Source organism: Neopsephotus bourkii, unplaced genomic scaffold (genome assembly GCF_033783945.1).
Source record: "Neopsephotus bourkii isolate Nb327-2 ecotype Australia unplaced genomic scaffold, CSIRO-AGI_Nbou_v1 NB_867, whole genome shotgun sequence".
NCBI lineage: Eukaryota > Metazoa > Chordata > Aves > Psittaciformes > Psittacidae > Neopsephotus > Neopsephotus bourkii.
The window spans coordinates 33,579-59,647 of NW_026901363.1; the positions used below are offsets into that span (position 1 = coordinate 33,579).

The 26,069-nt window shown below is 52.5% G+C and overlaps 1 protein-coding gene across 1 annotated transcript in view; it reads right to left on the reverse strand.

Moving 5' to 3' along the window:
* Positions 1 to 1,953: 1,953 nt before the first annotated feature.
* The window catches only part of LOC133214028 (uncharacterized), a 153,978-nt gene continuing 129,862 nt past the window's right edge, over positions 1,954 to 26,069 (reverse strand). Inside the window, exon 10 of the transcript XR_009725962.1 lies at positions 1,954 to 2,135. The gene's annotated coding sequence lies outside the window, so the exon portion shown is untranslated. The remainder of the gene's footprint in view (positions 2,136 to 26,069) is intronic.

Here is a 26,069-nt window from a genome sequence, read left to right on the forward strand (position 1 = left end):
CAGGGGTTAAGCTGAGGCTTAAGAACCAGGCCAGGCCAGTTTAAACAGCAGCCATGCAGGCCATAAATAAGTCAGGGACAAATAATGGGCCCAGTGTGTTCAAGAGAATATTGATTTCCCCCTCACCAGCCTCCTCTCTTATCCTTCCTCCAGCAAGTTGAAGTGAACGCGCAGACCCATGGGTGCCTGCGGTGGGACACGAACTGTGGCACCTTCAGGTGGTGGAATCTGGAGGCCACCTCTCTGCTATTGCCAAATTGCACCTTGGCCAAAACCAGCCCCTGGGCTCCTGGCTGTGCTTTGCCTTGGATGAATGAAACTGAGCACACCTACATGTGGCTGGTCTGGTGTTGGGGGTGCATGGCGTGGTGTAGGCTTTGGGATGGATGATGCGCTCAGGGCTGGTGCAGGGCTGCAGCGAGTGGTTCTTTGGCAGGAATCCTCCTCGCTTCTCTGTGCCACCAGGGAGGATTAGAATGGAGGGGTGAAGTGAGGACACTGAGTTCCCATGGGAAGGGCTGTCAGAACCTCAGCACTAGGGCCTTTGCCTGCTGGCTGGAGGGTTCAATGACAGCACCCTCTTGACACCGTGATCAAGTGAGGATGGGAGAGTCTGGCTCATAAATCAGTTCTTGTTCACTACATCTATGTCCTCCATGTCCTTTCCCTAACTCTGTCATTGCTTGTTGTCACAGCTCGGTGAGGATTGGTGGGTGCTGGAGCAAATGGGCCTGTTTGCCACCTGCCGTGGCTGTAGCATCTGTCTCCTTTTCAGGATACACCTTGCCAATGGCATCACCATGACCTGGACTCCTTCATTCTCCCACCTCACCTTGGAGGTTGGGTTGAGCCATGTAAGTGAGTAGGGTGTGCAGTGCCATCTCCCTCCCCCAAAACAGGGGGGTCGGAGTGGTGCATGGCCTGAAGCCTGTGTGCAGGGGCAGTTTTACCTCTTGCTTCTGCCTAGAGATGGGTCTGCAGAGCCTCAGGGAGGTCTCTGGTTATGGACAAACAGTGGTGGTGCAGGTGTAGGGACGTGCGTGTCTGCTGCCATGGGCTGGTTGAGCTCATGCCAAAGGCATTCCAGGGTGGTGTGGAGATGCCTCAGCCAGTCCCAGCTGGTGTCTCCAGGAAGCTCAGTGGGGCTGGTGGGGATCCAACGGGGCCATGCTTGGACCTGCCGAGCTCTCCCTTGCTCCATTGGCACCAGATCACCTCCTCCATGGCTGAGTCCTGGCATGGTGAGCCTGCAGCAGCACCATCCCTGCATCCCCCGCAGCAGCCCCCATGACCCAACAGCAGCCTCCATGCAGGAAGGTGAATTTTGGGGTGCATCTGCTGTGGCTGAACCTCCTAACCATGTGAGCCAAACTACAGAGCACAGGGTCAACCCAGTCACCACGTGTGCCATCAGCTTGGGCATGGGGCTAACCCTTACCCATGGCCCTCCCCAAGGGGTTGGTCTCATTGCCCCCTTCTTATTTATGAGAAGGAAACCTGTGCTTTCCCCCCATTTCCATCTCTGCCTCCTTTGCTGTGCTGATGGAGCTCAAAACCCATTTGTTGACCACTAGTACAAAGCCAAAGCAACCAACTGGCAGCTTTAATTCTTAGGGGAATTTTGCTGATGATCTTGGGTTTTTTCAGTACAGCAAAATGCATCTGCTCTTCCTCACATAGACTCTGTGTGTGTATATATGTGTATATAGATATATATATATTTTGTTTGATTTGATGAGGACAGAGGAAGAAGTGTCTCAACACAAACCCACCGCCTGCTGCCCAGGCAGCACCGCTGCTCTGGATGCAAAACACCAACATGCAAATGCTTTACGAGTGCAAAGGCAACACCTTAAAAACCAAAGAGGAAACCTGGAGCAAGGCTTGGGTTTTATTTCCCTGTTTGTGGGTGTGTGGAAGAGGACAACCTTGCATTTCATTGCAGGTTTGGTGGCTATTCCCCAGGAGATGGGGAATGATGCTGATGAGCGAAGTCCCTCTTTGCTAAGGGGGTGGATGGCTCAGAACTGAGCAACATAGCTGGGGTGTGCGACCCTTAGAATCCCAGCCTGGTTTGGGTTGGAAGGGACCTTAAAGCTCACCCAGTTCCAACCCCCTGCCATGGGCAGGGGCACCTTCCACTGGAGCAGCTTGCTCCAAGCCCCTGTGTCCAGCCTGGCCTTGAACACTGCCAGGGATGGGGCAGCCACCACCCCAGCTGAATCCCTCCATCCCCTGGGACACTGGGGTGACAGGGACATTGGAAGGGGTTTGCCAGCCTCTGCTTGGTGCAGAACAAACACCAGGCTGCCTGTGTATCATAGCAGGGACATAAATCACTGTAAATAGGAGAAGAGCACGTATCGCTGCGCGGGTTTGTGCGGGTTGAAGTGATGGAGACGAACACAATGTGACAAACAAACATAATTGGGACCTGGAAAACTTGGGTGGAAGATTTATTTTTCCGGTGATGCTTTTGTTACGTTCCCCACCCCTGGAACTCCCCCACAGCTATTAATCTAGCTCCTGTTTTGTAATAAAACGTTATCACGTGGAGACGTGGTCTTTCTTCTGTTCCCTCCTGAACCGCTCTTCTTGCCTTGACCCGCTGCTGCCTGTGCCTGGGTTGATTTTACAGGCTTAAGGAAAGGGTAAGAAGCTTTTTTATTAGGGTGGATTAGGAAAGTGGGAATTGGAGCGGGGAAGGGTGCGTGCAGGGTGTAAGCCTGGAGCACCGGGCAACGCTCTGAGTGCTGTTACGTGGCCTAAGCTGATGCTTTGGAGGAATGTTGAGCCCTTTCTCAAGCTGGTGTTGCAATGCTGAGCAAAGAGAGAGGAGGGGCAGGACTTGGGGTTTAATCCCCTCCACCTTTCCTACGAGGAGCAGGGGACACAGGAGGAAGTGTAGGGCTGGGGACGTGGTGTCCAAACCCCCCCTCTGTGTACTTTAGTGTGTGTATATGTACACACACCGGTACATATGCAAACAGCCAGGAGGGGTTCAGCCAGGGCTGGTGAGCTCATGCCTGCTGCATGCATGCACCTGCACAAACACCTACAGCTACAACTACACACACGCATCTCTATACACACAGGCTGAACTAAATGTCTCTTTTTAAGCCTTTCCTGGCAGGATCCCATCTGCTTTCTCCAGTGGCTCCTTTGCTATGCTTGCAGGATCATGGCAACCCCAACAACTCTCTATTGTCTTCCACAGGTCTTGCTTTTATCTACATTTTTAATGTAGAAAATCCTCTTTCTTTACTCACTAAGTTCCCTCAGCTCACACGTTGTTGTGGTGCTGGATGACTTCTTTGACATCCTTCTCCTGTGGCTTCTAGACCCTGTTGCTGGTCCCCAAGCATCGCACTGATTTACTTTCCAAGCCTTTCTCCTCCCTCGGTTGTTCCCACATTTTACCATCACTTGCAAAATAACCTGGGGACCCAGATGGCATTAAGATCATGGGGCCAGGGAGAGCAGGACATGGAGCCACAAACCTTCCCTTGCTGCCATGTCCCTGCAGCTGGGGAGTTTTGCTGCAGATCCCACACAGATCCAGAGGGAAGGATCCAGTGTTTGGTGCTGGGTGCCCCATCCTCATGCACGGGGATGTCAGAGCCACTTGTGGTGCAGGGAGGGAGGTTTGGGGCTGGGAAGGAGACAGGGGCTGATGGCTGGGGACTGAGGAAAGGCTTGTGGACATCCCCATGGAGCCATCACGACTGACTGCTGGGGACCACGCACCTCCTTTGGAGCCACCTCCTGCTCTTCAGGTACCTGTGGAAGCTCATGTTGGATGCATGGTCTCACGGATGCTGTTCCTCTTCCCTAAACACATTCCCATGGAAGGAGCCATCACATGCTCGAACCCCATCCTGCCCCCAGCCCTTTGGCTCCGCTGTGCTCCGGACTTTGCTCTGTCAGCGCGGCCAGGCTGTTCCTGCTCAGATCCACAGCGATAAGGAGTAACGGGAAGACGTGCCCTGACGTCAGGAGAGTCCAGAGAGTGGCTGCTTTATGGCATGTGAAACTGAGGTGTCCTTCCTCGATGGAGCTGCGGCAGGAAAAACCCCGGGGAGGGCACTGGAGGAGAGCCTGGATGGGGCTGCCACGGCCAGCCCCAGTCTGGTTTCCAAGCCATCCTCTTTGCAGAGCAGCCTGTCAAGCTCACCCATCTCTATGTCCATTGCTAAAAGTGGTTTGTATCATCCCCAGGTTTGAGGGAAGGGATGGCTGGGGCACATCGATGGTGCTGAGGGCAGCAGGAAGGCACCATGGACATTCCTGATTGGAGTACAGGGTTATCCATGCACTCATTCTGCATCCCGGCCCTTTCCCTGCCCAGGCCCCCAACCTGGTCCGTTCCCTGGGGATGGAGATGCTCTGCTTCACTCAGCTGACACCACAGGAGGTGACCCAGCCTGAGGGTCTGCTGCTGACTCGAGGAGTGCTGAGTCCATCTCAAAGTCAGGGATGTCCTGGGAGGACTCAGTCCCTTTGGGTGCTCAGGAGCTGGTTTGTGTTGGGTGTCCCCAGTGGAGAGATGCAGATGCTGCTCAGGTCCCTTTGGGTCAGTTCCCCCCAAAACACAGAGGAGAGGCAGCAATTAACGAGATAAATCCCTTTCCTACAGGCAAATTGGGAACTCAGCTCCATTGGGAGCTGGAAGCTCAGGCTCATCTCCCCGGGCTCCTCAGCAGAGCAGGACCTCATCTCCTACCCAAAGCCCCTCTCCCTGCAGACCCAGCCAACAGGAGGAACCCCCCTTACCCACCCCATGGCTTTCACTGCCTGCAGTGTCCCCCCAGCCACCGGTATCATCTTCACCTTGTTTGTGCTGTGGTGATGAAGCAACGCTGCTGTAAAACCTGCTTCGATCGCATTGACCGCGGTTATGGGGCTGTTAAAGCTGCAGGAATGCCAGGATCGCGGCTGGTCAAGGACAGGGAGGGAAAGAGGAGGCAGAGGGGGGGTAAAAACTGGAGGTGAAAGCCTGGAGGAGGGAGTCCTACCACATGGTCATGGCCAGGAGCTGAAGGCATCAACTGGAGAGGACCCAAGGGGTTGTTTTGGTTGGCATCCATAAGGAAGCAACACTGATGCCAGCAGGATGTGTCTGGCACCTGGAGAACAATGGGACTCACCATGGCAGGAGGAGATGGGCAGCTCAGTGGAGGAGGCCCAGCAAGGGTCTGGTCTCCCTCTGCCCCCCTGGGGTGATTTGGGACGGGAAGGCTGGAAACCCCCCCAACTGTGCCCATGGGCTGGTGGGATGGGGTGGGAGGAAACCTAATCCATCCTCCATGGGGATGAGGAGATCTGGATCCTTGCATCCCCAGCCTGCCCGAGCAGCACCGAGCTCTGCCCATGGGTGCTGCTGGACATGGCAGTGACTTTGAGCATGGTTTTAGATGTGAACTTCCCTGTCCCTTCCCCGCCATCACCCGGCGCATCTCCCGCAGCAGAGAGCGGCCTCCCTGAGGTTCCTGCGTTGGATGTTGTCATCGCCAGGGCTGTGAAGCTACCCATTGACATGGGAAAACCCCATAAAGAGAGCAGGAGCTGCTGGGTGGGTTATCCGGGTATCTCTGCAGCTCAGGGAAGGGAAGCCCCAGAGGTGTGGTTGATGGAGGGCACAGCAAAGCCTCCGATGGCAGCCCAGGGCTGGGACAGGGGGACCAGCTCCCATCCGCTCAGCTGGAAAGCACAAGGGCTGGGAAGGGAATGCCAAAGGCAGGATAGGTTTTGGAGAGGGTGATGGAGAGGTGCATGGGAACAGGCGTGCTTGCCGTGACAGTGCTGCCCTTCAAACCCAGCCCTTATCTCCTTTATCCTGAGGACTATCAACCCGCCAGTCTCCCCGGGGTGCCCTATCGTGCAGCCCAAGCCAGCTCTGAGCCATTAAAGTTAACTATTACCCAAAGTGAGTGTTTATTTGGGGTAATACAGGCCGGGGGAAAGTGAGGGAGGGGGAATGGCTCTTGTTTCTCTTCTACAAGATATCGGCAGCCCCGCAGCTCAAGTGGTGCTTAAACAAGATGAATGCTCAAATAACAGAGGGCAAACAGCGCTGCTGGGAGGTGGGATGGGAGAGCCCAGGCCACTGAGGTGTAGCTGGGACGCTTTGGTGTCCCCACAGTCTCTACAGAGCACTGTGCAGGGGGTTTGGCTTATATGGGTGGGAGGAAAGGGCCCTACAAGCTTCCCCCTGGCTTTCTGTCATTAGGATGCTATGGGGAGAAATCCTCCCCTTCCACGTGTTCTCTCCTTCCACCTGCAGCTGTATCTCTGACTATATTGTATCTTCACCTGGATGGCTGCTTGTCCCCCTCCTTATCCCCATCATCAGGCAGAATGAGCCAGGGTAGGAAGCATCCACATCTAGACCTTTCCTTGAGCATCACCCATCTTCACCTCTGAAGCTGAACATCCCCAGAGTGGAGGGATGCCCAGTCCCAAACCTGCCCCAGACAAGAAGATGTCCCTGCTCACTGCAGGGGGTTGGACCAGGTGGCCTTTGAAGGTCCCTTCCAACCCAATCCATTCTATGGTTCTAAGTTGCTACCCCAGCCCCGTGACCACAGCATTGGGCAGCGGGATGGATCCTTCACCCTCCTGCTCCTTCCCTCAGCCGGAGCACGGTCCCTTCCCATACGGTGCCAAAGTGATGCTGTTCCCAGGAGTAACCGAATCGTGTGCAGGAGGGTTCACCTGAACCCTCTAATCCCATAATCCGTCACCAAGGAGACCCGAGCACTACCTGGCACTGTGGGAAGCAGAGGGGCCCGGAGCGGGATAACTGGTTCCCAACACCCTGCCAAGTTCCTTCAGTTTTTGGCTCATGCTGGTGCTCCTGCAAGAACAGAGCAGGGAGGGGGGAAGCAGAGGAGCTGTTTCAGCAGACAGCCCCAGCACCCTCCTTGCCAACCCTTCCCATCCTCCTGCTTTGCAACCCATTCCCATACTGATTCCCATGGCTTGGAAATCATCAGCATTCCTGCTTCCCAAGGTGCCTGTCTCCAGTGTCATGTGGTGCCATGAAGGTGGAAGGTGTCCCCTGGGGCTGGCTTTGATTTGAAGCAAATGGGGACCTCAAACTGCTGAAGGGGGGGGGGGGGGTCCTGCTCTGCCCTAACCCCATTCTGGGGAGGGGGGGCAGTCAAACTGGATAAGATTCCAGTAAAAACTTCCCAGCCGGAATGTGAGCTCTCCAGGCCAGATGGAGACAGGCTATATAAGAACAGATTAAATCCCACCCTGCACAGGAACCTCCTTTCTGCTCCCACCATCTCCTTTGACTCTCCATCAGGTGCCTCAGCTCCTGCATCCCACCCAGGGCACCTTGCAAGGATGTCCGATGATGCTCCCACCGCCTCCCACTGGACCCCGGCTCAGCTGAGACCTCTCAACTCATTGCACTGGTGAGCCGCATCCGTTACCTCCAGCTCTGCCTCTGGTCGCTGCCATTCGGCTGCGCAGCACTTGGGGCAGCAGAGCCCCGCTCTTGGCTGGAGCCTCAGGCACCGTCCTGCGAGCGCGGCCGGCCCAGGGTGAAGCTTTGAAGCGGGGAGAGCAGAGTGGTACCCGCCGGGGCTGCTCCTCTTCCTCTTCCTCTCCGCCCTGCGGGAAGGCGGGTGGGGCTTTCCATTCGGGTCGGGAAGGATGCTCGGGCAGCAGCATCGCAGAAAGCAGCGTTGGAAGTTACAGCTGGAGCAGGGGGGAAGGACCCCAGGAAGATCAGGGCTCAGCCCCGCATTCAGAGCCTGGTGCTCCCAGTGGGAGAGCAGTTGGAAGTGCAGATTGCATAAATATACACCAGTGGAAGAGGAGGAATATGAAGCAGAGAGAGGTTGGGGGCTCAAATTATGGTTAAAGTTGGCATGTAAAGCATCACTGAGGAGATGGATGGATGGATGGACGGATGGATGGATGGATGCTCAGCACACATCCACACCCACAGGTTTGATCCAGCAGGGCTCAGACCCTTACACAGGGCTGTTGGGAACTTTTCCTTGTCTATTTCCCAGCTGGGGAAGCTGGAGGCTGGAGCTGCCTGGGGCTGTGGATGCCCTGCTGTGCCACATAGTGTGATGGTGGCCTTACTTCTGGGGTGGGAAAATCCCTCTGGAGATGGGGATGCTAACACAGCCCCCAGTAATACCCCATTAAGGTCCATCAGCAGAATATCCCCACTTCTCCTATGGCATTTCCTACCCTGCAGCCCTTTCCATCCGAGGAGACACCAGTTCAGACCCCCTCTGTCAGACACTTTGAGTGCAGCCCTCCCCGCCCTGTGCTAGCACTGGCTGTGTGTATTCACCCAGGAACACTTAATGAAAAGCCTCTAATACCATTGCTCAGCTCCAGAAGCTGCTCAGAGAACAGCACTTCATAATGGAACATCATTGCTGCCTTGCTAACTGAATCTGCTTTCAGAGCCCACTCCAAAGCTCAGCATCCGCTGGGTGCACTGTGTGCATCCCTCAGCCCCTGAGGACCAAAGCAGAGCTCTCGCCTCCAGGCAGACACCAGCAGCCAGGTCACAGTGTGCTTCCCATCCCTTTTTCACAGGGAAAATATGTCTGGGTATATCCAGACAAGCAAATCTGGTGCAAAACACTGGATTTGGAGGAAAACAGGTAGTGCAGGAGGGCTGCGAGTCCTTGTAAACCTGGTTGGAATTTGGCTGGAGGGAGGTCCTGCTTTCCTGGGCAAGGAAAAGCTGATCTATTGGTTTTCTTATCTGGAGCAGATAGGGTTTGGCTTTGAAGAGGGGCTTTAAAAGGGAGAAGGAAAAGTCTGTGGTGAGATCTTATCAAAGCAAGGCACTGCCACTCAAGATGCTCCATTTCAGTGAGACCCCACGAGGATGGATAAACTCCTTAGGCATCAGCAACTGCCTCAAGGGCAGGTTTCTGGGCAGAAGATGAATCTCAGCCTCTTCCATCACGATACCAGATATTTAATGCAGAGACACAGCAACCACCTATCCCATTTGATGTGCAGGAGGAACAAGATCTGCATCCCATGGGAAGCCTCAGAGGGGCAGAACCAAACACCCCAAAGCTGCCCATGTGGAGAGGGCCACACGTGGCTGCTGGGACGGCAGCTCTTCCTGACGCTGATGGCTTCAGCTTCCTTGGCAAGAAGCATTTATATCCCTGCTGAGTGGCTTGCTCAGTGCTCGAGGACCCTTCCCCATGGGCCATGTCTCCTGCAGGATATGCTGTGATTAACACCATCCATCAGGAGCAGCAGCAGGCCTTGTTGGGAAGTGCGATGGGGTACCAGCTATTGCAATACTCCTAAAGGGGGGTGTGTTCCTTTGTAAAATAGCCCCATAATTAGCTCTGGGGTATTAACTGAACGCTAAGCCCCATGGATAACACTTTCAGAGCTGATCTCCTCTCCGGACCTTTCACACATGGAATGGTTTGGGTTGGAAGGGTTTATTTGAACGCTGGGTGTGCAGCCCTTGAAGCTGAGCAGAAAAGAGATGAACCAGGTAGATCTGACACTTGTGTGACTCCAAGTGCTTGATCCTCAGCCATTCCCAAGCCATCGCTCAGTGCAGGCTCTGCATGGAAAACCCATAGAGCTGTGCTTGGGCACAGGGCCAGCAGACATCAGGGGGTTCTTGGCAGGTTCTTGGGTTAAGAGATGCATTTTTCATCTCTCTTAAACCAAGTAACACCACCAGCCCTGCCAAGACCAGCACTAGGAGGAAGCAACAGCAGGCTTGAGATGTGCTAATGGGGAGGCTTTGAAGATAAGCTCCCTCTCCACAGCATGACGGGAAAAGGACTCCATATAAATCCCATCTTTCAGCCGCTTTAAAGCCTCCTTTGTGCACGCAAAGCTCATGTTCCCATCCCAGCCCAATGCTGCTGCTTTAAGGTTGCACCAAGGCTACAAGGGGGGAGTTGCAAAACACCCTGAGCTTCTCTTTGGAGCTCGTTCAGTCTCGTGGTCCTCCAGGGCTTTCCTGTTCCTCCTCGAAGGAGATTCATGAGCTCTGCCTTGGAGTGAAGGGCACTGCTGTACCCACTGCACTGTACCCAAAGGGAGGGCACACTGCGATTAATAACACTCATCAGCAAGGAACAAAGCAGGGGCCTGGGAAAGAATCAACTTGGCTGCATCTTGCCTGGATGGCATTTAGAGAAGGCCATGGACAGCTCTGAAATATGGGCCCAGAGCAGCGCCTGGTTTCTGTTATCCCCTTCTGCAGCAGGCTGTGGGGGTGGAGAGGGGTGGGCATCGCCTTCCTGAGTTTGGGAAGGCCAGTTTTGGAGCGGAGGTGTTCACTTTCCTCTTTGAACAGCTCGCAAGGAGGCAGATATTGCATTTAGGGACAAGTCATGCAAAAACCAGAGTGGAACAGGGGCTGAAGGTAGAAGCTGGAGCAATAAGGGGAATAGGTGGGCATCACCACGCAGCAAGGGGCAGCACATTGTACTGCAGAAATGCTGACCCAGGGTGGTGTTTCTGCACAGAGCATCAAGTTCCCACTTGATCATCAAGATCCCAACATGATCCCCAGAACCACCGGGTGCTGCAGCAGGAGGTGCTGAACATGAACACAGGCTTCAACACAGCTCCGGTCCCATAGCAGGGACCAGCTCTGGCCAAGAGCTGCCCACAGCCTGGAGCTGTGCATCAAATGAAGTGTTTTGCTTGCAGCAGGTACCTGCCTCCAGCAGAGGAATTAGAGCTGCTCGGCAGAGCCCTGCTGCTGCTCTGCTAAGGAGCCTCACCATGGGAATTCACCCAGGACTTAATGTTCAGTGTTGCTGGGTACGATTTGAATTAGATTAACATGTGCTTTAGGGAGGAAGTGAGCATCTTTAGAGCTTCTGAGGGAGGGATTGTTGGAGGACAGGTTTGCAGACCTGGGTTCAAGGTGCAGTTTTGCTCTCCAGCCTCAGGAGACGAACTGCTCTCATCAGAGGGATTGCTGGCCGTGGCTCCATAGGACGGGAAAACGCTGGTCCCTCAAGTGCAGGGAGGTGAGCTGTGTTAGTGCATGAGTTCACTGTGTCAAGGAGCCTCAGCTAATGGTTTGCAATAACAGAGCCCTGAAATATTTAAGTAACAGGCTCTTTATTTCAGAGGTTTCATTACACTTGCCAGGCTCAAAGACACGGTGGAAAACAGAAATGCCTGGCTGGTAGAATCCTATTGGGCTCATTAATCACTATCAAGTACTAATGCCTGCATCCAACCTGCCTGGTGGTATTAATTACTGCAGCCATCAGGGGAAGAGAGCAATCCAGCCCTGACCCTGGTGCACACAGTGGCTGCACAGCACTGGTGGGTGCTGGGTCTGCTTCAGGCTCTCCTTGACTGCCAGGAAAGCTTCATCCTTTAGGCACGGCTGCTCCCATCACCCTGTGTTTGCACCTCTAGATGCAGCTCCAGGAGCTGGAGCAGATGATGTGAAGCCCCAGGGTCTCCTGCGATGAGAAGCAATGAGTGTTCAACCCTCTGGACCACCAGGACATTCCCCCAAAGACACGCACAATAGGGCAGGCACCTGGTCCACCATCTCCAGGCAGGGCAGAGATAGGGATATTAGTTTACCCCCTAGGGCTTTCCCTTAGGACCTGGGTGTGAAGTAGGGTCCTTGGCATGCACTGAAGTGCAAGTGCTCCACCTCCTGGGGTAGCCACAGCACCAGGTGAAGGGATTTGGGAAAGGCCTGGGAATGATGCGGGCACCTCCCCATGGATGGGAGGGCTGCAGGGGGGGCTGCAAGCTCCTGCACCAGAGCGCTGTGCTCTCTGGAAGGGTTCCCATCCGAGAAGAGGCCCCTGAGGTTTCAGCTTGCAGCGTTTGCAGATGAAAGGCTGCCTGCAAGCCTTCATCCCAGCAGGCAGGGGAACAAGGGTGGGCAGGCAAAGCAGCAGCAGATGCAGCGCGACCTTTGCATCCCAGGCGAAAGGAAGTTGGAAGCAAAATGCCAGCCCCATCAGGCTGCTTTGCATCCGTATCTTTGCCACTGGCTCCTGCTGCTTTTGGAGGCTCCGGGAGCCTTGATCTGCTCCTGTTATTCATTTCAATTGATTATTTTTAGGTTTGTGGAGAGGAGGAAAACACCACGTAAATAACAACCTCCCATCCCCAGCCAGCTCTGCAGGGGGATGGAGTCGTCTCCAGCCTTCCTCCAAGCCCCTGCATCCACAGCAAGCCATCCATCGCCCGCTGCAAACAGCACTGAGAACAGGTCTGTGGGCTCAGTAGTCACCCCTTTGCTTCTTCTTGTCCTGCTGGGCTCAGACACCGTTGGGTTTGGCTGGGTGCTGAGCTGTGCTTCATGGAGCTGTACTGCCCTAGGGATGGTGCTTCAGACAGCACTGGCCATGGACCTGTCCCTGGCAGTGTTCAAGGCCAGGTTGGACACAGGGGCTTGGAGCAAGCTGCTCCAGTGGAAGGTGCCCCTGCCCATGGGAGGGGTTGGAGCTGGGTGAGCTTTGAGGTCCCTTCAACCTAAAGCAGTTTGGGCTTCATCCCCCTGTTTCAGCTCCGTCTCCCTTCTCCCCTTGGCCTGCTGACACCAGGGTGCATCCTCCCTGCCATGAGGCTGCTGGCATCACATCAGGATGATCTCAGGCAGCTCCCTACGGAGCAGCTGTACTGTCTTTAAGTTGAACCACAGCTGCTGTCACTGCCTCTTATTTATCGAGATCCAACTTGCCAACTGCATACAAAAGAAAAGGGAGGGGGGGAAAGTCCATCTCTGCTCGCTGGCCTGTAGGCAATAAAGGAGCCATCTGCAGCAGCTCGCAGGTAGCGCTCTCCCATCCGCACTGCAGCTCGCTGTTGCTTTACTCTCCGCACTGGCTCAGGAAATGCCAAGGCAGGACAGTGCTTGCAGAGCTCAGCCAGCCCATCCATCAGGGTTGCTCAGCAAGAACAGCCCCCAAAGCACCAAAGAGCCCAGGATAATAGCTGTTAAACAGGGACAAATTAAACACCCCAGGAGGAGGCACCAGTCAGCCTCTGCATAAACACATCTGAGAAGGTTCCTGTATAAGGCAGAGCTTTGTGGTGCAGCATCGCTTGGTTGTCAGTCCAAAACAGAGCTGCAAAGTGTTGCTTGTGCATGTTAGGATGCTCCCAGTGTAATAAATAATGATACAAGCAGCAATTAGGGCTTATCACTGGGGATGAGCTGGGAGGTTTTGAGGTGGGTACCCACTGGAGCAACTCTGCTTAATCCCTATGAATGGATGATGTGTCTGGGATGCAGCTTAGAGCCAGAGCTGCTGCTCTGGGAGCAGTGAGGGGCAGGCAGGACCCAGCTGGGGGGGATGCTTTGGAGCCGGTGGGATCAGAGGCACCCAGACACTGCATTCCCAGGAGGCTGCGACGTGAGCAGAAAGGGAAGTCCAGGAAGAAGAGGTTCATCAATCAGGGACTGCAGAGCATGAGTGGCATTTACAGCTCCCAGCACTGGAGCGCTGCCGGGGAATGATGCAGAGCCCTTGCCTGGCTCTGCTCTGCTCCTGGAACTCTTCAGCACCTACCTGCTGCTGCTCTGCATCCCAAACCTCAGCTTCTCCATTGGGAAATGCCACCTTGTGCTGTGCCTTCGTTGTCTGCCTGGCACAACATCCTTTCCCTGCTCACCTGCACCTCTGCTTCTGGAGGTGGTGAATCTATACGTGGCTGCTTTAAACCCAGGCAGAAGCAGGCTTTGAACTTACAAGTCTATAAGCACCTGACGGGGCCCTATCTGAAGCAGAGCTCTAATCAGAACGTGCCAACTGACAGGTATTTTATCAGCTTTAATAACTTCCAGGAATACCTGTTAACCCCAGGCCATACCTGCAGTGCCCGTATCTTTCCTTGATCTTCAACAGCACTGAACCCATTGCACACCTCTTCCTCAACCGATATCTCTCTAACTTATCATCTTATCACCTATGCTGTGCTAAATTAAGTTCTTCCCATCACGCAGAGGTGGGTGAGGGAGGGTGTCAGCTCCTCTGGGAATGTCTGGGCACAAAAGAGGAAATTAGGACAAGAGGTCTGGGAAAGCTCCATAGAACTCTGCAGATGTCCTGGAGGCTGAAAAGTTCAAGCAGTGAGTTCAGGGTTCACAGGGGCAGGAGACCCTTCTCTCCTGGTCCAGTGCAGTTTTGTTGAGCTGGGAAGTGTGGGCTTGTTCTCTGAGGACCAAGAGCATCCGTGTAGCATGTCCTGGAATCAGCCATTCTGTGACCTGAACTGAGGCAGGAGAAAAGGCTCCCCCCTATCCTGGTCCCTTCACATCATTCAAGTATATAAAACACTTCTCGCTGGTAGCACCTTTGAACTGCCCCAGCCCAGCTCTCTCAGCCTGGCTCCAGAGCAGAGCTGCTCCAGCCCTTGCAGCATCTCCATGGCCTCCTCTGGACTCGCTCCAACAGCTCCATGTCCCTCTTGTGCGGCTGGATCAGGGCTGCAGGGGGGTCTCCCCAGAGTGCAGCAGAGGGGCAGGATCCCCTCCCTGAGCTGCTGCTCACGCTCTTGGGCTGATCCATGTGTTCTCTGCCCATCCTGTGTGTGTGATACCTCACCCACCTGCGCTGCAGGAGCTGCAGAGCAGCCGTCCTCTGCATAACTGGGCTCTCTGGAGAGCGGGGAAACCAGGGGAAGGCTTTGATTTTCATGTGCCTCCTTGGAAAGGCTCCTGCTGCATTTAACCCCACTGAGGGCAATGCAGGCAGGAGGTCCCCAGGGAGGCAGCTGAGGGAGAGCAGGAGCAGCACCATTAACACCTCGTTCCTCCTCAAGGTCTCTGTGCACAGGGAGGTGGGTCAGCACACACCAGGGAGATAACGAGGGCATCAGGGACCCTGTCTATGAGCTGTTACTGCGGGATGGGGCTGCAGAACGAGCAAGAACAGCAAAGTGCTTCCAGGCACTAATTCCTGCACTTCTTGCCCCAACCCAAGGTCCTGCACCTGGGTGGGAGCAATCCCAGGCACAGCTACAGGTTGGGCAGAGAAGAGATTCAGAGCAGCCCTGTGGAGAAGGACTTGGGGGAGTTGGTCGATGAGAAAATGAACATGAGCCGGCTTCAGTGTGCGCTTGCAGCCCAGAAAGCAGCCGTATCCTGGGCTGCATCAAAAGGAGTGTGACCAGCAGGTCAAAGGAGGTGATCCTGCCCCTATACTCTGCTCTTGTGAGACCTCACCTGGAGCATTGTGTGCAGTTCTGGTGTCCTCAACATAAAAAGGACATGGAACTGTTGGAACAAGTCCAGAGGAGGCCACGAGGATGATCAGGGGCTGGAGCACCTCCTGTATGAAGATAGGCTGAGAAAGTTGGGGCTGTTCAGCCTGGAGAAGAGAAGGCTGAGTGGAGACCTCAGAGCAGCCTTCCAGTATCTGAAGGGGGCCTATAGGGATGCTGGGGAGGGACTCTTCATTAGGGACTGTAGTGATAGGACAAGGGGTAACGGGTTCAAACTTAAACAGGGGAAGTTTAGATTGGATATAAGGAGGAAGTTCTTTACTGTGAGGGTGGTGAGGCACTGGAATGGGTTGCCCAGGGAGGTTGTGAATGCTCCATCCCTGGCAGTGTTCAAGGCCAGGCTGGACAGAGCCTTGGGTGCCCTGGTTTAGTGTGAGGTGTCCCTGCCCATGGCAGGGGATTGGAACTTGATGATCTTAAGGTCCTTTCCAACCCTAACTATTCTGTGATTCTACGATTCTGATAAGGAAGATTTGGGTCAAACTGGGTAATCTGTTTTCAGTTAAACAGATAAGAAAGGAGAATAACAGGTAACAAGTGGAGAGCAGCCCAGCACCCATGGGTGGACCGGAGAGGTCCCTTTGGCGAAGCTTCACCTTTCCTGCTAGCATCTACCCACCTCTGTCCTCGGAGGATGATGGATCCAGAGAAGGACCTGGGGGCATTTTCCTTTCTCCCAGAGGAGGAATTCCAGCTCAGCCCATTCTCCTACTACTATAAAGCATTTTGTAGGTTCTCACCAAACCTTTTCCCTTTAGTTATTGCCTCTGGCTCAGGGAAGATGCTTCCTCTGACAGGTGAAGCAGGTGGAGAATGAACCCTGAACACAAACATTGTTTGCTTCTCAGTGCAGCAGGGGAAATTCAGATTGCTGCAGGAAGATGTTCTTTCGTTCTCTGAACCATTCCTGGTTCTGCTTTTGTCTGTATAAATCACTTAAAACACCTCGAGACACACAGCAATGAGTGTTGCTGCTGATGGCCATCCCTTGCTGCCTCCCTCCTGTGGCTGAGATGGTTTTGTCCGCGCTAGGGATGAGCTGCCTGTTTGGGGACTGGTTCCCAAAAGGATCTCCCAACAGGATACATTCCCAAAGGACAGCCCAGACCCCAGCAGGGTGCGTTCCATGTCAGCACATTCCCAGTCAGCCTGGCTGAGGATGCCCTATCTGGGGAAGCCAGCAGAGGGGATATGAGCACTGCCGCAACCGAGGGCTCCGGGATGAGCCCTGTCTGATTGTACTTACACACAGAAGTGAAGACCCTGAGCTCCATCCTGGAATACTTTCTCATGTGCCTTTCCCATCTCTGGCTGCAGCTCCTCCTCCCTTTTGGTCCCTGGAGTTCCCAATTCCTTGGAGCCTGATGTAAAGACATGCCCAGAGCAAAGAGACCAGAAAGAGCAGTCAAACAGCACCAACCTCACAGGGGAGAGCATCACATCCACAGAGCAGAAAGCACACAGGTGAGAACTGGTGGGTAATAACCCCTTTGCACTGGTGCAGGGCTCAGCCCCAAAACAAGGAGAGAAAAACTTGGTACCCAGAATAACTCAATGCCAAGATCCCTGCAGGAAATTGCTCCCTCAATGCAAGATCAACACTTTGGGAACTGTCAGTTGTGCTCAGAGCACATCAACAACACATAACTCACATCTGCTTCTGAAAGCAGAAGAGTCTAATTTAGTATAAGCTTAGATATCGGCAAAAACATCTAATTACCAGGATGTGTCAGGCTCATTGATCACTTGAAATGGCAACGCAGAAGGTTTGTCCCGTTGCATAAGAACCTTTTATCAGGGGAAGTTGGTTTCCCAATTAGTCAGCATTGACAAGAGCAGCGCTGGGCTGGGGACAGCACGTGGCTCCTCTCATATTAGAAACACACTTTGTGCTCCTTGCAAATAACAAAAGACAATTCCAGAAGCACTCGGTGGAAATGCAATAGATTCCAAGGGGGTTTTCACCCCATTGGGATGTTTGCACCAGCCGGATCCCAGTGCTTCCAGTCCTCTGGCTAAGGGAGGATGTGGAGCAAGGATGTCACAGATAAGGTACCACCATCAGCAAATCCATCCAATTCCAAGCCTTCTGTGCTCCATGTGCAGGTGATGCTCAGCTAAATGAAGCCACAGCTCTGCCCAGGTTGCTTCCAGACTGGCAGTAACATGCTCACAGCTTTCCTTCTGATGCTTTAATGCTTCTCAAGGCAATGCTTCTCCCTGCTGCAGTGCCTTCATAACAGACTGATAACCAGTCCCTTAGCTGCTTCTCAAGTATTACTACACGCTGTTAACTCTCCCCCGGGTAGGCAGCCCCCAGCCATGGCCATCAGGCACCCCCATGGGGAAGGGGCAGGTCTGGGGTCCAGTCAGGACAAAGCCATTTCCTATAGAATCTCAGCCCTTCAATGTATGCAAATCTACTCAGATTCCAAGTTTACATCCTCCAAAATCAGATGATCACCAGCAGACAGGGGAGAACAATGTCTGTCATCATTTCCATAGCAGAAATGGGGTTTTGGAGCTTTTTGCTTCCCCCCAGGGTAGGAAGGTTTTATTGTTTCTTGCAATGCCTCTGCACAAGGAACAGTCCCCACACCCAAACCCATCATCTGAGTTCCCACCATCATCTTACTTGGAGTGCAATGTGTGCCCAGGGACGCATTGTCACCCTGCAAACAGAAGAGAAGCAGACAGGAAAACATCTTACGAGATAAAGCTTCGTCAGTCAGGAATCCTCTAGATACTAACTGGGATGCATTTTGGATGAGGATCTGTTTTATAGATGGGCTGATGCCTGTTCAAGAGTCCTGTAGCGTGAGGGAGACCACGAGGCTGGAGCGGCTCAGTAATGGTTTTAGTGTGTATCACCACAGCTCCCACAATGTCCAATGAAGCAAATGATTGCATCTGCAGCATCAATCATTTAGTGTCTTAGGGAAGAGCTCTGTCACAAGATGAGCATCTCCTGCACGGAAAGTGTCTCTGCTTTGCACTGGTACTGATGCCTTGGTGAGGTACCCGTTATCCTGTGACAGCGGTCTCTAACTGGCATCAGTCCTGCTTGGAGAAAGCCAGAGACACAAGAACTCTTCCCTACCCTGATGTGCTTGTGCAATGGGCATTTAATCCATGTGCAGGATGCTGCATGGCCCAGCAGTTTGTCACCAAGCTGCAGGAAAAGCCAAACATCTCCTGTGCTCCAAGTTTGCCTGTGAGGCTGCAGCAGTGAACTGGTGCTTGGCCAAAGTGGGTTTCAGGGAGACAAATCTAAGCCTAAAATGGATGGATCACACCTCAATCACACCTAACATTCACCAAGCTCATCTCTGGGCAGGCTGATGGAGCTCCCTGTATTCATGAACACCAAGTGCTCCATGTTCCTTTACCCACTAACACTTGGGTAAAGGAGTCCCCAGAAAGGAACTTTTCCAGTTGCATCAGTTGCTGAGTGAGGTTTGTGATTATTCACAGCCCTGAAACCATACATACCCCTGGCCGGGCAGTCACCATCCATAAAGGCATGGTCAAAGGCATGAGCTATTATCCGAACATTTGCTCTCCTCAGGAAGCTCATTTCCATACAGAACTGCACCTTGTGCAATATATCTCCAGGAGCGATCACTTAATGCCTCAGCTCCAGGGAATGGGCCCAAAAAAAGGGAATGAAAACACTATTGATCTGGTTTTAAGTAGAGCTGTATCTATTAATCTGGAAACACTAATCACTGGGGGCTTGACAAGAACATGAGGTTTCCAGTGCTGCATTAACACTCTCCATCCTCTTGGGAAAAGCCTGAGGAAGACAAAGCTGCTTTCACAGCTTGGCCTATTCCACAGGCAGGAAAGCCTTGCAGGAGGTATTCTCCCTGCACACAAACACACATTATTCCTGGTGTCTGACAACTGCTTTGACCAGAAGGATAACATGGAAGTGATGTTTCTGGGAAGCCCCAAGGACACTCTTCATCTCAGTGGTACCCCCACAAGCCTAGACTGGATCAAAAGGAATGTGACCAGCAGGTCGAAGGAGGTGATCCTGCCCCTCTACTCTGCTCTTGTGAGACCTCACCTGGAGCACTGTGTGCAGTTCTGGTGTCCTCAGCATAAAAAGGACATGGAACTGTTGGAACAAGTCCAGAGGAGGCCACGAGGATGATCAGGGGCTGGAGCACCTCCTGTATGGAGACAGGCTGAGAAAGTTGGGGCTGTTCAGCCTGGAGAAGAGAAGGCTGCATGGAGACCTCATAGCAGCCTTCCAGTATCTGAAGGGGGCCTATAGGGATGCTGGGGAGGGACTCTTCCTAGGGACTGCAGTGATAGGACAAAGGGGTGATGGGTTAAAACTTAAACAGGGGAAGTTTAGATTGGATATAAGGAGGAAGTTCTTTACTGTGAGGGTGGTGAGGCACTGGAATGGGTTGCCCAGGGAGGTTGTGAATGCTCCATCCCTGGCGGTGTTCAAGGCCAGGTTGGACAGAGCCTTGGGTGCCCTGGTTTAGTGGGAGCTGTCCCTGCCCATGGCAAGGGGGTTGGAACTTGATGATCTTAAGGTCCTTTCCAACCCTAACTATTCTGTGATTCTATTCTATGATTATGAAGGTGGGAGCCTGGTGGCCTCTTGTCTCCTCAGGAGGCTTTGTCACTTCGCTATTTTCATCTTTCATTAAGCTAAAGATGAGACGATGAAGCTCAAGCCCAAGCTAAAGAGATTTGCAGGGATAAAGAAAGGCAAAGAAACTCCTTGCTGGTTGAATTTCTCTCAACTGTCCTAGACAGGGTGGGCTGTGAAACTCTCAGCACACAGCAAAAGGGTAGGAATGAGGATACAGACTTAAATCTGAGAACCCTCAGGCAACGCTGAGTCTTCAGATCAGTTCTTATGTTCTCCAGGCTGATGTGGCCAATCTGCTGCTCCAGGCGGGGCTAATGGCACTTCTTATCTCTTATGCTAGAGACCTGCCCCAACTTTCAGAGTAAACAGAGCCCTACACAAGGGTCTTTATGAAACTCATCTCCCACAAAGACAGGAAGCACAGAGACAGCTTCATCCAAAATCTCACGGCCAGAATTACCCTTCCAGCTTGGGCTGCCACTGGATGTGCTTTAACTTTGCTGCTTTTCCATTGGAGATTGAGGTTCATTTCTCTCAGTAAGAACAAGCAAGAAAACCCTGCTATTTCCCAGTTATTAATAACAGCTCCAGCTAAGGCTGAGGCTTTAAGTCTTTGTTATTTATTAGAGCTGGTGCAGACATGAAACATTTCTTTAACTTTTGCAGAAAACCAAACTCAAAGTACAACATTTTTGGCTATAGGAAATCTTTCTCCCCCACAGGAAAGTCTGGAGGGGGGAAAACAACCCATGTTCAGTCAACCAGACACTACACTACTGTTTTCCATGGGGCTGGCAAGAGCCTGATTGGCCTTAAGTCTTCTGCAGCTCTGTTGAAGCTGAGCAAAAGTGGTCATCTGGTTCGGATGCTATTTGAGGCAGGGAGTGATTGACAGAGATGCAGATGGCTTGTGCAGTGACAAGTTGTGCTGACTTAACCAGGAAGGAAAAAAACAGTTCATTTTCTGGAGTCTGTCTTTTTATCTTTTAAAAAGTGAGAAAATGCAAATATTAATTTGCCAATTCAAAGAAACCAGTTCATAAAGCAGGAATTCTGAATGAATTCCTCTTTGTGACCTGGTGCCCGGTGCAGAAGCAGGAACACATGAAGCAGTCACAAGAGCAAAATAAATCCTCAATAAGAATATGGGAAGAGGCCTGCCTGTTATCTTACATGAGATAAGTGGCAATAGGAAGCCAAGACCACTCTTGATGTCCATACCAAGCTAAAAAAGGGATCTAACTGTTCAAGTAACCCTTTGCAGGATAATTTTCATTCCTTTGGGAAGCGCTAGAAGATGTGATGGGACAAGATGAGCCTGGCTACGTACTGGTGGTTTTAAGATGGTGTGCAGATACTTGCCTACTGGGAAGATCCATGGGGAAAAGTCTCTTCCCAACAGATGGACTTCAGCTGAAGCCATCTGGAATCACAGCAAGCATGACAGATAAGAGACTTCCAAGTGAGCGCACGTCCCTTTCCCTCACTTCCCTCCCTGTCAGCATCAGTACCAACCACACAACTTTGGTACAGGCTCTCCGGGCACACTGGAAAGGGGGGAATTGCAGCGCATTGATTTGTGTCTGCCTGCTTGGCCTTGTGATTCACACCAGTCATGACTTGGTCAATGAAGCAACAGGCTATTGATCAGCATATAATAGAGGATCTCAGTGGGATGCTTGCAGCCCTGGGTGTACCATCTGCCCAGTGTGTGCTGCTGGCTTCGGTCTACAGGTCCACAAAGCAGCTCCCTCCTGCTCTTTTCCCCCAGCACCGAGTCCCGATACTTCCTGAACTATCAGGAAAGAGGGAAAACTGCCTCATTGTGCACCTCTCAAGTATACACAGGTTGTTATTATGAGCCTGTGGTTGCTTTGAGAAACCTGCTCTAGTGGAAAGTGTCCCTGCCCTTGCAGAAGAGTGGAACTAGATGCCCTTGAAATGTCCCTTCCAACCCAAACCATTCTCTGATGATGATGATGATTCTACTTCTTGACTGTGTGAGCCAGATACAACAAAGAACACTCAAGCCCTTAACTGTATGGGCTGAATAATGTCTCCCTATTTGCAAGGTCATTCAGGGAAACTTCGAGTACATTCCTCAAGGTTCCTGTGCATTTCCAGGCTTGAAAGAGATGCACAGCTCCGTTTCTGAGATGAGATGTACATTCATCATGCATTTTTCATAAAACAGCTATCTATATTCATTAGTTGGTTGAAATGGCTGAAGAGAGCTCAAGGGATTTGGCAAGGAGTCTCAAGACTTTGGTTCCTCCCCTGGCTCAGCAATGGCTGGGAGAGGAGAACACTGCATAGCACGAAATGCTTTGTCTGATGTTACATGTTCATAAGAAATATCCTTCCAGTGCAAGGTAAGAGTCCATAAAACACCAGTCCTTACCTCTTATGAGAGAATAGGGTCATGCCATAGCTGGGTTAACAAATATGATAAGCCACATCCTATTTATTCCGCAACAAAAATAGGAATTGAGCTGTCCAGATCTCAAAGCATTTTAACATGTGGCTGAAACACAACAGTGCTGATAATATCCCAAAATAGATTTCCTTGGGTAGTGGCTGCGAGCTGCTACTTCCCCCCAGCTAATCATCCTAATGGATAAGCATCTAGCCAAGGAGGGAGAGCAGGGATGGAGCTGGAAAGTTAATGAGGAAGAGGTGTGACTGGTGCAGACTTTTGTCCTCTAGAAAACCCCTCATTTCACTCAACAAAGCACTATTTTGTCTTTACAGAAGATGTGAAGCACTTTCCAGAACAAACACACTCTGTGCATAGACCTACCCCATATTTTCCAGGGTTTCCTTCTTGCTCTATGCTCTCAGCAGAGGACTCATGGATGCAGTAACATCCATGTGCAGGTGAAGCTTTGCAACTACCCACTTGCTCCAGGTCATCATGGAGCAGCAAAAGCAGGGCTGCTGCCTTCAGGAAGGTTGGCCGAGGTGGGTCATGCAGCCATCAGGACCTGGTCCCACATTACCCAAGCAAGACAAGCAGGACAGACACAGAGATGGTGGCCAAGTCCAACCAAGAGACCAAGTCACAAGGCAATACCACGGTGATGCAGGTCCAAGGTCAAGCTGGGATGTCAGTCCATGGGTCAGGAGCATCAGTGGGTCCATAGTGACAAGGTCAGTCTGAAAAGTCCAGATCAAGGGAATCCATAGCCAGGCACAATCTGTGCTGTGTTAGAGACCAATGTTTCTCCAGCATAGCTCAGAAAGGGAAATAAAGCATGGGGCCAAGGTTAAATAGCTCTTCTGGGCCCATGAATGTGGGTGAGGCTGCTCAGGACCATCAAAGCTTGTTGATGACCTCAGTGCTGTTACGTTTGACAGCAGTGTTTTCAGTGTGGTTTGATGGTTGTTTCTGTTAGCAAGGCATGAACAAACCACCCACAGTGAACAACTGGAATCATCTCCCAACATCTTGTTTATGTGTGTGTGTCAGGGAAACCCAAACCCCATCTTCCTTCTGACTTGGCAGGTCCTTGATAGAGCAGAACCATGAGAAAAGAGCCAAATCAGTTGAGCAATCATTCCTGATTGCGTCTTCTATGGTGGATGGGATCAGCCACACACACAGCTGCCTGTGTGGGGAGAGTCCAAAGGGACCTGGAGGTCAAAGCCAGGTACATAGAATCATTGAATCAGTTGGGCTGGAAAAGACCTTTAATGCCCCAGTTCATCCCAGCAAACATCTCCAGGAGAGCAGGAGAGGTTCCTGCTCCCGGCATTTCCCTCTGTGGCTGGCACAGGAATACCTGCACAGGCAGGGGCTGGATGAGAGGTTTCTGGCACAGGCTGGGCATAGCTGAGTTATTCATGAGCCCAGAGCCTCAGTCCTGCTGACTTGAATGGGAATTTTGCCTACGGCACGATACAAGGTTGGGAGGCTGGGAAGCAGATTGCTGCAGGATGTGGGATTGCACCAACACTTCACTACTAATGTTTACTGATAAAGGGAGGGTTTACAGGCTGCTTCTGCAATGTTATCCATTCACCCACGCTCAGAGATCCTCCCCTGTGATGGCAGAGGTGTTCACACACTGATTCTCCCCATCCATCCCATACTTTGGCCACTGCTGTGGCACTTGGACCGGTTTCTGGGATGAGATGGAGCTGGGATGCTGTATGATGCCCACCCTGCCATCCTCTCTGGCCACACAGCCACTGCTGGGGAGTGTTTGCCTCATGCTTTTGCAAGCATGAAATCCAAGGTGGCAGCTTGACATGCAGCAGATGGAGGGAAAAACCTCCCTCCCTTCCTCCTTTTATCCTTCCCTTTCTCCCTCCCTTTGTGATTCCTCTCTTCAAGGAGGCTGAAGAGCCACCGCAGCTGTGCCTCTGCTCCTTCTTGCCTGCAAGCAGCCAAGTAGATGACTTCTACTGGCCCAATATCAGCCTTCAGGACCCCTGCTCCTCTCACTGTAGCCCTTGCCACGGGATGTCGAAGGCCTGACCTGGGTCCAGTCCAAGCAGATGTGGTCATGTGTGGCTGGAGCTCTTTCAAAAGACAAGCAGTGCTTGATTTCCCAGGATGTTGTTTGCCCCAGGGTCCTGAGGCCCTGCTGTTATTGGGCAAGAATTGTTTGTTCTTGTCCAGCAATGGATTTTCCCAGGAATGTCATTGCCATTCACACATCTGTGGCACAGGGTGCAACAGCAGCATCCTGGCCAGAGGTGACACCATGCAGGAGCCGATGATGCTGTAGGTGTGGTGAGTGGCAGAAGAGGTCCTGGACCAGCTTCCTGAGAGCCTCTGGAGCAGGGTGACGTTGCCTACCTGAGGCTTGCATGAAACAGCCCAAGTTTGGCTGGGACCAGCATTCAAAAGACTGAGGATGGATTATTCTGCCTGTGTGTGATGCCTCTGCCGGTGGGATCAGCTCCCATCCCTGCTGGGTGGGAGGGAGCGGAGCAGCAGGAAGGTGCTATTTATATCTTCAGGAGCGACTGGATTAAATCAACAGGAGAAATGTGCCGTGAAAACCTCTCACTTCTTCATACACTATTCAGGAAGCTGGGACTGCAAGGCATCAGCCATTTGTGGTGTTTTCCCATGGCTGCTGGTGGCTTTGTTCCTGGCAGCATGGGGAGCAGGGAGCCCAAGGCAAGGCACATTCTGGAGAGGGGCTTTGGACAAGGGCCTGTAGGGACAGGACAAGGGGAATGGCTTGAACCTGCCCAAGGGGAGACTGAGATGAGCTCTTAGGCAGAAGCTCTTCCCTGTGAGGGTGCTGAGGCGCTGGCACAGGGTGCCCAGAGAAGCTGTGGCTGCCCCATCCCTGGCAGTGTTCAAGGCCAGGTTGGACACAGGGGCTTGGAGCAACCTTCTGTAGTGGAAGGTGCCCCTGCCCATAGCAGGGGTTGGAACTGGGTGAGCTTTAAGGTCCCTTTAACCCAAACCAGTCTGGGATTCTATATATCCTCTGTGTTTGGGGCTGAGATCATGATACAAGCAGCCATTTGCTCAAAGCCTTGTTGTCCTATCACCCATGAGTTGTGATCTAACAGGCCAAAGAGACCTTCCCCCAGCCCATGCTCCTCACTGCAACTGCTCAGCAGGGCATCATTAGCATGAATGCTCAAGTTCATAAAACCCCAATATCAACACTTACAGAGCTGCCTTTTCCAGAGGTTTTGATCCCAAAGACATTCCTCTGCGGTCAGAAGAGATACCATCAAGCCCACGAGATGCTTCTGGTCTGTGAGCGCTGAAGCCTTGTTTGTGAGCCTTGTTCTTCAGCGTGAGGTCTCCAGGGAGTCAGTGAGACAGGAGAAGAGAGCAAGCGTCTGACAGACACAGCCCCACAATGGTGGTGGATTTTCAGCTTGTTTTAATCAGTTTCTCTGGTGTTACATGGGGCTTCTGGCTCTGTTTGCTTTATATTGTGCTGCACAGCGCTGCGCTGAGCATTGCCTGGGATTTGCTTGTGTGCAGTAAGAGTAAAATCCTGTCTGGAATACTGAGCTGGAACAGTCCCAGGGAAGCACACAAGCCCTGTCTCCTACCTGACAGGCAGCAAGTCCCATGGCACACTGTCCCACCAAGCTCATCTCCAAAGTGCTATCAGTCCTGCTGCTGCTGTAGCAGCCTGGGGTGCCAACGAGGGGCAGATCAGGTGGTGTTTGATGTCCCAGCCTGATAAAAGCTGCTGTGCACGATGTCAACTTGAAATCCTCTCTC